General features: G+C 55.6%; 1 protein-coding gene across 5 annotated transcripts in view; it reads left to right on the top strand.

The window, feature by feature from the left end:
* Positions 1-981: 981 nt before the first annotated feature.
* CACNG5 (calcium voltage-gated channel auxiliary subunit gamma 5) overlaps positions 982-12,429 on the top strand; it is a 40,102-nt gene continuing 28,654 nt past the window's right edge. For all 5 annotated transcript variants that reach the window (XM_059149590.1, XM_059149589.1, XM_059149588.1 and 2 more), the window contains exon 1: positions 982-1,146. The gene's annotated coding sequence lies outside the window, so the exon portion shown is untranslated. The remainder of the gene's footprint in view (positions 1,147-12,429) is intronic.

Below are 12,429 nucleotides of genomic sequence, written 5' to 3' on the forward strand. Positions count from 1 at the left end.
TATTGACCCTCTGGCAGAACCTCCCTATGCCCTGGCTGACCAAGCTTATATCTTGGAGACCCCTCCTTGCAGGGAGGCGCCTCCGTGCTTAGAGCAGAGGGCTGAAGCTGCCGGTCTGTGAGCAAGCTACACGTGTGCAAGCGTGTGCACACGCACACACACACACGTTGGACAAGGCTATTGGTCAGGCCAGGTTGCCATTACAGAGAAATGGGCAAGTATTCAAGCCAGAAAGGGTAACCCTTCAGTGCTAACATCCAATGTGACCGAACAGGGTCACCCTGGCTCCCAGCTGCAGCTTTCAAATTAGTCATCAATGAACCAATATTTATTGAGCTCCTACTGAATGTCCCGGGCCCAGAGAATAAAGGAGACACAGAGACTGAAGAAGGATGAAATTTTTAAATGTTGGTTGCTACCATTTATTGTACATCCATTTCCATTGCCATTTGCGAAAGAGGCACGCAATTTGCTTGATGCTGCGAAAAGCAAGCAGAGCGAGGCTTTGAGAGCACGGGTCCTGGAGCCGGACAGAGCTGGGCTGCAATCCGGGCTCTGTCCTATTCCGGCCGTGCGTCCTCAGGCACTTCACTGCAAGTCTCTGTGCCTCAGTTTTCTCCGCGGTAAAATGGGGTTGTTGGGAAGGCTTTAAATGACTTCATGCAGACAAAGCGCTCCGAACAGTCCACAGCGCGCAGGAGGCGATCAATAAATACCAGTTGGCATTTGAAAAGAAGTCTGACCAAAGCCAGGGGGTCTCGGGCAGCCCCTAAGCGGCCCCGGAAGCTTCTCCTCCCCCACCCCAGGCCTCTACTTTCCACCTGCAGACCGCACCAAGGTGCTTCCTGCCCACGAGCTCCCCCCGCAGCCGGGGAGCCCAGCGCCCGCAGGGTCCCGCAGGGTCCCACAGCCCGTCGCACAGGGGCAGGGAAGCCCCGCCCCGGCCCCGCCCCCGGCCGGCCCCTCCCTCTCCGAGTTCGCGGCTCCGGCTGCCGCTGCGGCGGCTGCTCGGTCTCCAGCGCCGAGCGGTTCGGGCGGACGCGACGGGGCGAGCGCCCGGGAACCTGGCGCCGAACCTCCCGCCCGGCGCGCCGAGCCACTGAGGGACCTCGGACCAGGGTCAGGGGCTGCGGCCGCTCCGGTGAGGTAGGAGCCGGGAAGCCGGCGGGGAGACCGGCTCTCCCCTCTCGGGGGGCGCGGGGGGCGGGGGACGATCTCCCGCCGGCGCCTCGGCCGCGGAGCGGCGCTGCCTCGGGTCCCCGCGGAGCCAGGGGCAGGGGCCACCGCGGGCGCGCGTCCCGGCCCGGCGCAGGGAAGGAAGGGGCAGCGTGGTGGGGGGTGCGCGTGTACACGCCCGTGTGTGCGCGTGTGTGCGCGCCTGTGCGTGCCGGGAATGTGCGGGGAAGGAGCTGCCGCCCCCACTTTGCCGCCCCGGCGCTGCTGGGCAGTTCTGGTTGCCCACTCCAAAGCTGGGGGCACACTCCCACGACGGGCTTGAGTGGGGCTGGCAGAAATTATCCGGATAATACGGGAGCGAAAGCCCACCGCCACCTGTTGAGCGGGGCTGGCCATCCATGCCTCGAATTCCCCGCTTCTCCCTCCTGACCGCGGGGCAGCGAGGATGCCCAGGTCCGCCTGGGTGGAGGAAGGGTCGCCGCCAGATGCCGGGGAGCAGAGCTGGACGGGCAGAGGGTGGGCGGGGAGCGGGAGCCGCGGGCCCAGGCTGAGGGTGAGGTTCCCACCCACCAGGCGCCGGCAAATTTCCTCCATCCCTCCAAAGCCTCTCTCCTCCCCCATTTTAATTAGGTGAGCTGTCTTTGCCCTCATCCTAATTGGGCAACCCGTGAAGATGCAGTTCGTTAAAATTTTTAAAGTGAAGTCAATTTATCACTTTCTTGGGACTGAAAGGGCTTTAACAAGTAATTCCTGGAACCTGACCGCGGAGGAAAGAGGAGGATCCTGTTGTGAGCCCGTCCAGTGCTGGCCTGGGTGTGGGCTCATGGGGGCGCTCCTACAGCCTTGGGCTCTCACCTGCCCCCTGGAACTTGTCGTCTACCTCCCTGTCCCCTTTCAGGGTTGATGAAGCTCTTATTCTGGGAAGGGAAGGGACTCACCCCCTTTGTGGGATTATCAGTGGCTGGATAAGAGCAGGACCCAGGACTGAGTCCCCAGGTGGGAGACAGACGTCACAGTCCAGCTGTCACCTGTGCTGGCTCCTATTCCAAGCCACCCTAGGGAACAAAAGATGGGACTTGCTTCCTGGCCGCCTCATGTCACTCCCTCATCTCTTTAAAGCCCAGGGCTTGATGAATTCACAGTCCAGGTTGGACAGGGAGGGTGTGGGGACTTTGGCTTCGATCTACTGTTCTGGCTTCAGGACATCTCAGGACCACAGACGTCCTGGTGACTGGTTGTGCCTCTCTGCTGACACCCCAGCCAGGCCCCCAGTGTCTTCTGCCTGCCCGAGAAGCTCTTCCTCTCCACTTCCCTGCTAATGTGGCCGCTGCACATGGCTGGGGGCATCCCACCTGGGGCCAGGTCCCCAGCGCGGCTACAGAAGATGCAGTTTGTAGCTGAGCCTCGGATGTCCCTATCCTGGACTTTGACCTCCATCTTACGTGTGCAAGGCCGTGGACACCCTGAGGGGCAGAGCCAGGGCTGCCCTGTCCACGCTCGTCCAATTGGTGAGACGCCTGGTATCCTGGCAGCAAGCTTGTGAGAGCTTGACCATTTTTAGGCTGTGGGGCTTCCAGGACTTGGGGATGGGAAAGGGGAATACAGGGGGGAGGTTGACTGAACTGTTCCCACTTGGCTGGAGGACGCAGGCCCTGTGTTGTTGTGGGAGACATGGGCTCCAGCTGTGTCACTGACTATGTGACATTGGCCAAATCACAGAACCACTTGGAGGCTCAGTTTCCCCTTCTGTGGGTTGGGGCCAAGGGCTGTTGTGTAAAGCAAGGTCACAGATGTCAGCGTCAGGCTCACTGGAGGTGTTCGGGGCTGCTTGTCTCTGTTTCTTCCAGCCCCCATCTGACACTCAGCCGTCGGCCTTGAGGGAGGGGACCATGCTGCTAGGACCCCTCATGCCATCCTCAGCGCTGGGGTGAGTGGTGTGAGTTTTTGTATCAGGGTAGCTCAGAGATTGAACTCTGAGCCCCAGAAAGCAAGCAGCCAAGAGTTGGAAGCCAGGCTCCACCAACCCCTGCCTCTAGGGGGAGCTGATGCTTTTGCCTCAGGCTTCCAGCCTTCAGTGTCCTCGGCCTGCCCCATGTAGCCTGCTGGCGCATTCCTAGGTGGTCACTGGGCATGTGCCTGGTCTTTCATTCCATTTCTGGATTGGGGTCAGCCTTCCTCCCTGGCAGAATTGGGGCCAGCTACATGTGACTTCAGAGGCGCCAGGAAAACCCCTGCCTGCCAAATACCCTGGTTCCACAGACCTAGCTGCCTGCTGTCTAATATTCCACCCTTAGAAACTAGTTCCTTTGGCTCATGCCTTGTACCCATTTGCCAGCCACGAAACCTTATTTAAAAGCTTTTGTGGGGCACCTGGGTGGCTCAGTCGGTTAAGGGTCTGCCTTCGGCTTAGGTCATGATCCCCTGGTCCTAGGATTGAGCCCCATGGTCGGGCTCCCTGGTCCCCCCCCCCCCACGCTTGTGCTTGCAAGCGCATGTATTTTCTCTGAAATAAATAAATAAATACAATCTTTTAAAAAGGAAAAAAGCTTTCAGGACCTTTGTGCAAGGAGAGAGGGAGAAAGCAGAGGAAGAGAGAGAAGAAAAGAGAAGGCAGAGATAGTAGCAGAGGGAAAAGGTACTTCCTTTCCTAGCCGCAAAGTCTGCAGAGAAAGGGCTAGTTGTAAGGCCCAGGAGGGCCCAGAGAGAGGGAAAAACTTGGGGAGATGGGGCAGGGCAGGCAGCGGGCAGGGGAAATTGTGAACCTGCAGTGGGAATTCCCAGGGGGAATGTGGGGAGGGTGACCCACCAAGAGAGCTGGGCCGGGGTCTCGGCAGCCTGTTCTAGAGGACAACTAGGCCCAAGGCAAAAGCATCCTTCCTTTTCTCCTGCCCCATCTTCCCTTTAGCCCATGGCCACGTGGCCGTTACTATATTCTTGGGTGGTGTTCTCTGCATTTGGAGAACCCGGGCTCTTCACGCCACCTGTTTAAAGCTGTCAGTGGTAAGTTGTTAGGTCTGCACAAGGCCTGGGCTGAGCGGGGCCAGGGGGAGTTTTCAACCCCCGTGATTCCCTGAACATCCCACGTCCTTCCCCAGAAAGACCAAAAACCACATAATTCACTCAGACCCACAAGTCTCCTGAGCTGCGAGAGGCCTGGGAGCGCCGGCTCGCCTGGAGGTGGTTCCTTGCCCAGGTGGACAGCCACATGGTGAGTGTGGGGGCAAGTTTTAGGAGACGCAGGGCTGAGAACTGAGAGTTCCTAGGGGGAACTCTCAGAGGGGGGCCCATGGGCCCATGGATTCGGGGAGGGGCAGCCCAGCGTCATCCAGGCCCTCTCACAGAGCCTGAAATATGTTCTGGTCTTGGCCCAGGACGGGGTGGCAGCACGCCGTCGGCAGCCCATCTGGACACTGCTGAGAGCAGAGAGAAGTTACTGGTCACCAGGGTGAGCTTCTGGCCACGAACCCCCAAATGACAACCACGTCTTAAAAATTGAGATCTCATTGACATTTAACATTATGTAAGAGCCATGAGCATCCTTGAAGATTATTTACAATGAAATCTGTTCTCAAATGATGATGATGAATGAAACACCTCTTCATTCTTCTGCATCATCCTTTATGGAGCGCCTGCTGTGTACATGCTAACGACTGTTCCGTGATGGGGCTACAACTGTGACACTGTTGGCATTTGGGGTCAGATTATTCTTTTGGGGGGGGGGTGTCCTGTGTGTTGCACGATGTTCGGAGGTGTCCCTGGCCTCCTACCCACTAAACGCCAGTAGCTCCCCTCTTCCCACCGTGACAGCTGCAGATGTCTCCAGACATCGCCAAATGTCCCCTGGGGGGCAGACTCACCCACTGCTGAGAACCACTGGGGCTATGAACAGCTATGAACAGAACAGACAAAATTCAGTCCTGTTCCCTTAGGAGCAAGCTTTCTAAAGAGGGAAACGAGCAGCAGATATGCTCATGAGGGAGAATGTAGAGGAGGTTGTCTGGGAGAATGCTTGAGAGAAAGACGAGGCAGGGCTAGTGGCTTCGGGGGGTGGGGGTGGGGGTGTCATTTTCAAAGAGGGCACCTGCCCTGTGACCAGCGGGAGGAAGGGAGGGAGCGAGTGAAGCAGAGATCTGGGCAAAGAGCCTTCCAAGCGGCAGGAAGAGAAAGTCAGGGAGTGAGAGGGACACAGGTGGCTGGGCAGGCAGCAGTGGGCCGGCTCCCCATGGGTCCCCAATCCTGTTGGGGTCATGAGGGAGCCGTGAGGATTTCTGCCTTCTCCCCAGGGTAAAGGAGAGCTGCCGGGCGCCAACCCCATCCCAAGTGTTCGCTCACATCGGTTCACACCGGCGCGTGTGATACCCTTGCCTCCTGTGTCAAGGCCCAGAATGTGGGTGGTACAGTTTGGGACACAAACTTGAGCAGTTCGTGCTCTACAATCCGACACTGAAATTCGGCTTCGGGGCCACGCGGGGGTGAGTTCAGATCCCAGCTCAGTCGCTTGGTAGCTGTGTGTGGCCTTGGATTCGTCCCAGAATGTCTGCCATCCCCGGCTTTTGCAGGGATGCGTGCATTGTCCTTCATCCCAACCCCAGCACGCGGCCCGGGCCAGCTCCCAGGCTCCCCCACTCTCTGTGCCCGCGCGCCGGCGGGAAGCCAGAGGCCAGGCAGCGCCTCCCCGCTCCCGGCTCTGGGCCCTTGCTCTGGGCATGTGCCTCTACTCACTGAGCTGCAGCAAGGCCATCTGGTGGGGTCAAGGCCAGTATCTCCCGAGGTCAAGGGAAGTTAAACCCTCCCGCTCGCTCTCCCCTCCCTCTCCGACGGCTGAGGAGCAGGAATCCGAGACGTAAAGTCACCGGCCTAAAATCACAGGGCTGGTAAGTGGCAAAGCCAGGATGGCATTCAGGTCTCCGCAGTGCTCAAGGGGACAAGATTTCGCTGTGCTGCTCTCAGCCGCCAGCCACGGAGGTGCAGGCGTGACGCCGGGGGAGAGAGAAAAGTCTAGGAGGGCAAGGAGGGACAGACGGGACATTTCAAGAGCTACATTTCAGAAGGAGGTCATTGAGTTTTGATGACCCTCCTCACTTACCGTCTTTATTTTCTTGGGATTGAAGTAATTCCTCTTACAGCAAAACAGTTGGGAAATGAGACACATTGTGTGTAATTCCAGACAGTAGAATCTGGATTGGCGTGAAAAGGAATTTGCCAGGAGTCGCCTTGGTGAAGCCTCAGGCAAACTTCTGTGCCCTTGGCATCGCTGCCCAGTGTGGAGTTCCTCACCTCCCCAGAGTTCAAGGCCACGTTGCCTGGCCCTCTGCCCAGCAAGGAAGGTGCAGGAAGCATCCCTGATCCGGGAGTCTGGACATGCATGAGCCCTTCCAGACAGCATGCCGTCGGCTCAGACACCCGCCCAAGGCAGAAAGTGAGGCAGCTGGCCCAGGCTGGTGGGGGTTGGATTGTGGGGGATGCTCTTGCCTGGAAGCCTGGAAAGCAGCCAGCTTCCCGCTGGCCCTGGGTGAGGGAGGCCAGAACCCCTGGAGTAAGCCAGTATTCCTGGCTTATTGGCGGGTGCCCTCCCAGTGGGGATTCTTGAGCAAAACGCAGCAGCTGCACTAGCAGCTGGGCATGGGGGTCATGGCTGGGCGGGAAGGACGATCCTGGCTCAAGTGGGAGAGCCTGGGTCGGGGAGGGGGACATCCACACATTCTGGGGACCTGAGAGGATGAGCCACAGCAGATCTGTGCTGTCCGTCCTTTGGGAGCATGGGTCCCTGTGTAGTTCTCCCACTAAGACGAGACAGCAGGGATGACAGAGCAAGTAGAAGCTAGCATCTCCTGGGTGCTTCTCATGCGTGAAGTCTCGTGTAAGCTTCCTGCTTTCCAGTCCTTAGGAGACACACCTTATTGTCGTGTCCATTTTGCAGACCAGGAATCAGGCGTGGCTGGGAAGCGTTGGCATAGGGGCAGAAAGGTAGGCTCCCAATCAGGAGTCTCCCAACTGGACAGGGAATGGATGGAGTACCACCACTCCACGTTCTTACCTCTTTGCATCCGAGTTTCCTGAGTTGTAAAGTGAAGGGGGTAGGCATTTCCACCCAGGGTTGGTGTGATGATCAACGACATTATACGTCAAACAACAAAATATGCTGGATATGTGGCAGCCACTTGCTTTGTCTTCCTGGTTCTGTGGACATGGAGTCTGTCCCCCTCTCCATGATGTCTGAAAGAGGTTCTACTGAATTCTGAGGCCAGTGGATCCTTATAGACACCTTGTCAGGGACCCTGGCCCCAAAGCCATGGTCAAGTGCAAAGGCAGTGATTAAATGATGATTACTCCCATACCTATCCCCTAATCTGGGTCTATCAGGCAACTCTTGGAGGTCATCTTCATTAATCATATTTCATAGGTAAAGAAACTAAGGCACAGAGAGCTCAAGTAACTTGCCCAAAGTCAGCCAGATCATTAGTGGTAGAGTCAGAATTCAAACCCAAGGATCCCAATGGCCTTTCTGAGACCCTCGGAATTTGTAAAAAGGAAAATGTAATCAAGTTGCTGGGCACAGGGTCTGACTCTTCCAAAATTCTCTTCTCCATCCTTCACGTAAAGCAAAAACTCCTCACCAGACAGGAACAAAGGACTCAGCTTAGAAGTTTCCTCTTCCCGGAAGCCTTCCCAGATGCTCCTTAGTTACGGGACCATCTCTGTGCTTCTGCAGCATCCCTGGCACACCTCCATCAGCCAACTTGCCCCCAGCACTGATAGCATCCGTTCCTTCCCCCTCTCCCCACTGGGCCAGGGCCTTGCCAAGGGGTGCCTGCTACCTGCTTGCTTAATGCCATTCCCTCTCTCTGGTTACAGAAATCAGTCCCCAGTGTTTCTTTTGCCCTTTGTAGACCTGCCCTCCCCGACAAAGCTCATGTTCACCAGTCATAATCATGACATCTCCCAGGTGTCAGTTACCAGGTGTTAAAGGCAAGTTCAAGACTTCTGTCTCTAGAGTCCAGGGCATGAGGTCTCTGGCAGCTCCTGGAGGCAGTGGAGCTCCCGGTTCTTGATGTGCAGCAACAAGATCTTAAAAACATGTTGGGTGGCTCAGTGGGTTGGGCGTCTGCCTTTGGCTCAGGTCATGAACATGGGGTCCTGGAATCTAGCCTAGTGTCGGGATCACTCAGGACTCAGGAGGGACTCTGCTTCTGCCTCTCCCTCTGCCCCTGCCCTGGCTGTGCTCTCTCTCTCTCTCTCACTCTCTATCTCCCTCTCTCTCAATAAATAAAATCTTTTTAAAAAAAAAATGAAAAAGAAAAAGAAAACATGTCCCAGCTGCCCCCCAGGTACAGGGCCATGTGCAGTGTGAAGTGTGTGGCCGACAGAGGCTGAGCTCTCTGACGTGGGAGGGAGAACCAGGAGGGAGGCTGGGCTTCCCTGGGCCGGTACTTGTGCGGGCTCCGTGCCCAGCGCGTCGTGCCTGGTCCTCCTCGGATCCACTCGGCGGCCCTCCTTCCCCCTCGGACAAGCGCTTGTATGGACCTTTCTGTGTACTCTCCTTTAATTGTGCTGAATCCTGTGCTTTGGCATAAACAGATGCAATCTTTAGGGGGTTTGACGGTGGTAAAATACACATAACCTGAAATCTACCATTTCAACCATCTTAACGTGTCCAATTCAGTGGCACTTAGCACATTCAAGCATTGTGTAACCATCACCACCTTCTAATTCTGGAACATTTTTGTCACCCCCAAGGGAAACCCACCCACTACGTAGTCATTCCCCGTGCCTGCCTCTGCCAAGTCCCCAGCAACCACTGATCTGCCTTCTGTCCCCAGGCATTTACCTATTTTGGACATTTCACATAAATGGAATCACACAGCATGGGGCCTTTTGGGTCTGGCTTCTTTCACTCAGTATCGTGTTTCCCAGGTCTGTCCGTGCTATGTCAATGCCTCATCCCCTTTTACAACTGAGTAATATTCCACTGTGTGGATAGACTACATTTTGTGACTCCATTGATTCACTGAGGGGCATCGTCTACCCTTTGGCTATCAGGAATACTGCTGTTCTGAATATTCACATACAAATATGTGTTTGAACACTTGTTTTCAACTCTTTTGCATATATCCCCAGGAGTGTGATTCCTGGGTTGGATGGTAATTCTGTGTTCAGATTTTGCAGGCATCACCAAACTCTGTTTCAACGGGATTGTACTGTATGTTTCTTTTTTTTTTTTTAGAGAGGGAACATGCATGGAGCAGGGGGAGGGGCAGAGAGAAGCAGAAGGAGAGGGAGAGAATCTTAAGCAGACTCCACACCCAGCCCAGAGCTCAACTCAGGGCTCGATCCCACTACCCTGAGATCATGACCTCAGCCAAAATCAAGAGTCAGATGCTTAACCCACTGAGCCACCCAGGGGCCCCTCACCATTTTATGTTTCTACCAGCAAATCTTTGAGAGTTCCAGGTCCCCCCTGAAACTTGTCATTTTCCTGAAAATCTTTTTAAGTACGATTACCACTATTTTCTAAGCATGTGGGAGCTCAGAATAGTTCAGTAAGTCGTCCAAGGCCACACAGGTATTTGCTGGCAGAGCTGGAACCTGAGCTTGGGTACTCTGCACTCTTGACCGTCAGCCTCTTCTCTTCCAGGGCTCCCACGAGGCCGGGGTCCTAGGCGGGCGGTCCATAGGAATTTCACTCTGTTCCTGGCTCCTGCCTTTGCACTTGGCCTTCCCCTGCCTAGCACAGCTTGCCCTCCAAAGAGGTCCCACCGAGTGCGGTGCTGGGAGCATCACCCTGGCAGCAAGAACAGGAAGCGTTGGCATCCAGGAAGCAGCGCCTTCCCCCATGGATAACACATTCAGACACCACCCACCCCCGGCCATCGCCTGAGGAGGCAGGCGACTCCCTGAGTAAATCTCACTTGGTCTCAAAATAGGAGACTGTTCCCTGGTGGGTGACCTTGGCTTACACCTCTTCATCCTGGAGACCCGAGATACCTTGATCACCCTCTCCTTGCTCTTCCGAAGGAGCTCAGGGGCTGGCAAATGCCTGGGGCCAAGGCCGGCTCCATCATTCCAGGCGGGAGGCATCTCCGTGACGGAGTACCAGAGGGTGGGCTGTGAGTGATGGGTCAGGAGGGCCCCCACTGTTTCCTGGAGAGGATGCTGTCTTCTGGAGAAGGTAGACAGGATTTGCTCTGTGCATAGAAAATGCCTTTTTTTTTTTTTTTAAACTTTCCCTATCAGGATAGCCTGATCACGCTCCCCACGCACCTTCAGCACCAACCCTACCGTGAGACCACCTACGGCCCCATAGTAGTTGTCTTGGCCTTACTCTTGGATCTTCACCCTGACAGCCTGGACCCTGCAGCCTGACCCCTCTGGGATATGATTCCTGTTTGGTACTGTGGGGCCACTGAGGTTCTGTGGTCTCAGAAGCCAGGCGCAGAGCCCACGCCTACTTCTCAGTGTCTGGGTGACCTCAGGTCAGTGGAGGGTCATCTCAGTTCCTGCGTGAATGGGCAGTGTCCATGTGGCACTCCCAGAGTCATCACGGGGACTGGATGAGATCGCTGTGTAGAGAAACAGCTGGAACACTGCCCGAACGAGGCAAGAATTCACAAACACTAGCTTCCTGAAGCCCTAGTTCCTAGGGAGTCCTCATCGGCTATAGAAGTGATGGGTGGGGTGGCCAGAGCACTTCTGGACTTCAACAACCTAGAGCATTTGTTTGTTGGGACTTGGGAATCCCAACCCCCCTTCAGACGCAGAAGTCCATATGGGGAGTTCCTGTGTCCAGCCCGAGCCGCAATAATGGTGCATGTCGGGAGAACGTCGGTGTAATTGTCATCCCAGGGATTCCATGTTCTTCCTCCCTATGCAGATGCAGAAGCTGAGGTATGCAGAGGGGAGGCCACCTGCCCAGGGTCACAGAGCTGATAAGTGAGGCAGCAAGGATTTGAACCCAGAGCAAATTTGAATGAGGGACTCTTGACCTTTGTAACTTCTTGGGATACAGCCTCAGGTATGAACTTGGCAGTGGGTAGGTCCTTCCACCTCTCATGCTTCCTTTGCTCTGGGGGCACCGGTTGACCCCTGAGGACACAACAGAAAGGGTTCCAAGGTGGGAGTCCCCACTTGGCCCTCTGTGTCCTTGGCTGCCCTGAGCTGTCCCTCTCTTGACATCTTCTGTGAGACATTGCTCCAGATTTCCAGGCAACCCCCCCCCCATGCCTTTCTTTCATACTACTCCCACAAGAAACTTCTAGAAGCTTGAGATGGAAGCAGCTGCCGAGTGCCAGGAGCTGTGCCCAGCCCCACATACCCTACTGTATTTCATCCTCTTAGTACTTGTACAGGGAAGGATTATCTTACATTCCTAGTTGAGAAGATGGAGGGCCTAAGAGGTTGACCAAAATGTCCAGATGAGAGCACACAGTGTGCCACCCAAGTTGGGCGGTTCACAGCCAGAATTTGGTTGATGACCATGGGCCGGGCCCTGGGTGTGAGTCACTTAAGGCACTACTCACTATGCCTTAAGACATGCATTGTGACTGCCTCCATTCAACAAGGCTCTGCAAATTCAGACTAAAGTGTTACTGGCTGATGATGCTATTTGCACCAATTGGATTTCAACTCAGCTTTGAAGGTATTTGAGCCCAAGGCAGGTAGGAATTTTTCTGTGCAACAGAGATGGGTTTGGGGCTGCGGTAGAGGCCCCACTTCCTTCTCTTCACCTTCTCCCTTATCACCCGACCAGCTGGTGACCAATTTCAGACCCTGCTGACAGTCCCCAGTGCTGCGAGCAGAGAGGAGCCAGGACATCCAAATCAGATAAGTAGGTGGCCCTTGTGCATTGACTGAGAACTCGTTGTCAACCCAAGTGCGGGCAGGCAATGGCCAGCCATTAAGGGAGCGCTCCTGGGCTCACCCGGCTTCAAGATCAATTCATATCAAAGCCAGAGCCGATAGTTGTTTTCCATCGCGCTTCTGTGAAGGGAAATAAAACTGGGGAGGCGCAATATAGAGACATCATTCTGCGCTATTGATTTCTTCCACTCCTTCCTCCTTCCCTCCGGAGCAAATCATCTGTCTCCCTCCTGATGCATGTGTTGTTGTGGGAAGGATGAGGCGGACTCAGCATGTGAGGGGCCTGGAGTCACCGCACCGGGCAGGAGAGGCTGTGGAGGGGAGAGAAGTCAGCCAAGGGAGAGAAGCAGAAACGGCCGGCTGGGCCCGGTTCCTGCCCCGGGGAGGGGAAGATCC

Source organism: Mustela lutreola, chromosome 15, assembly GCF_030435805.1.
Source record: "Mustela lutreola isolate mMusLut2 chromosome 15, mMusLut2.pri, whole genome shotgun sequence".
Taxonomy (NCBI): Eukaryota; Metazoa; Chordata; class Mammalia; order Carnivora; family Mustelidae; genus Mustela; species Mustela lutreola.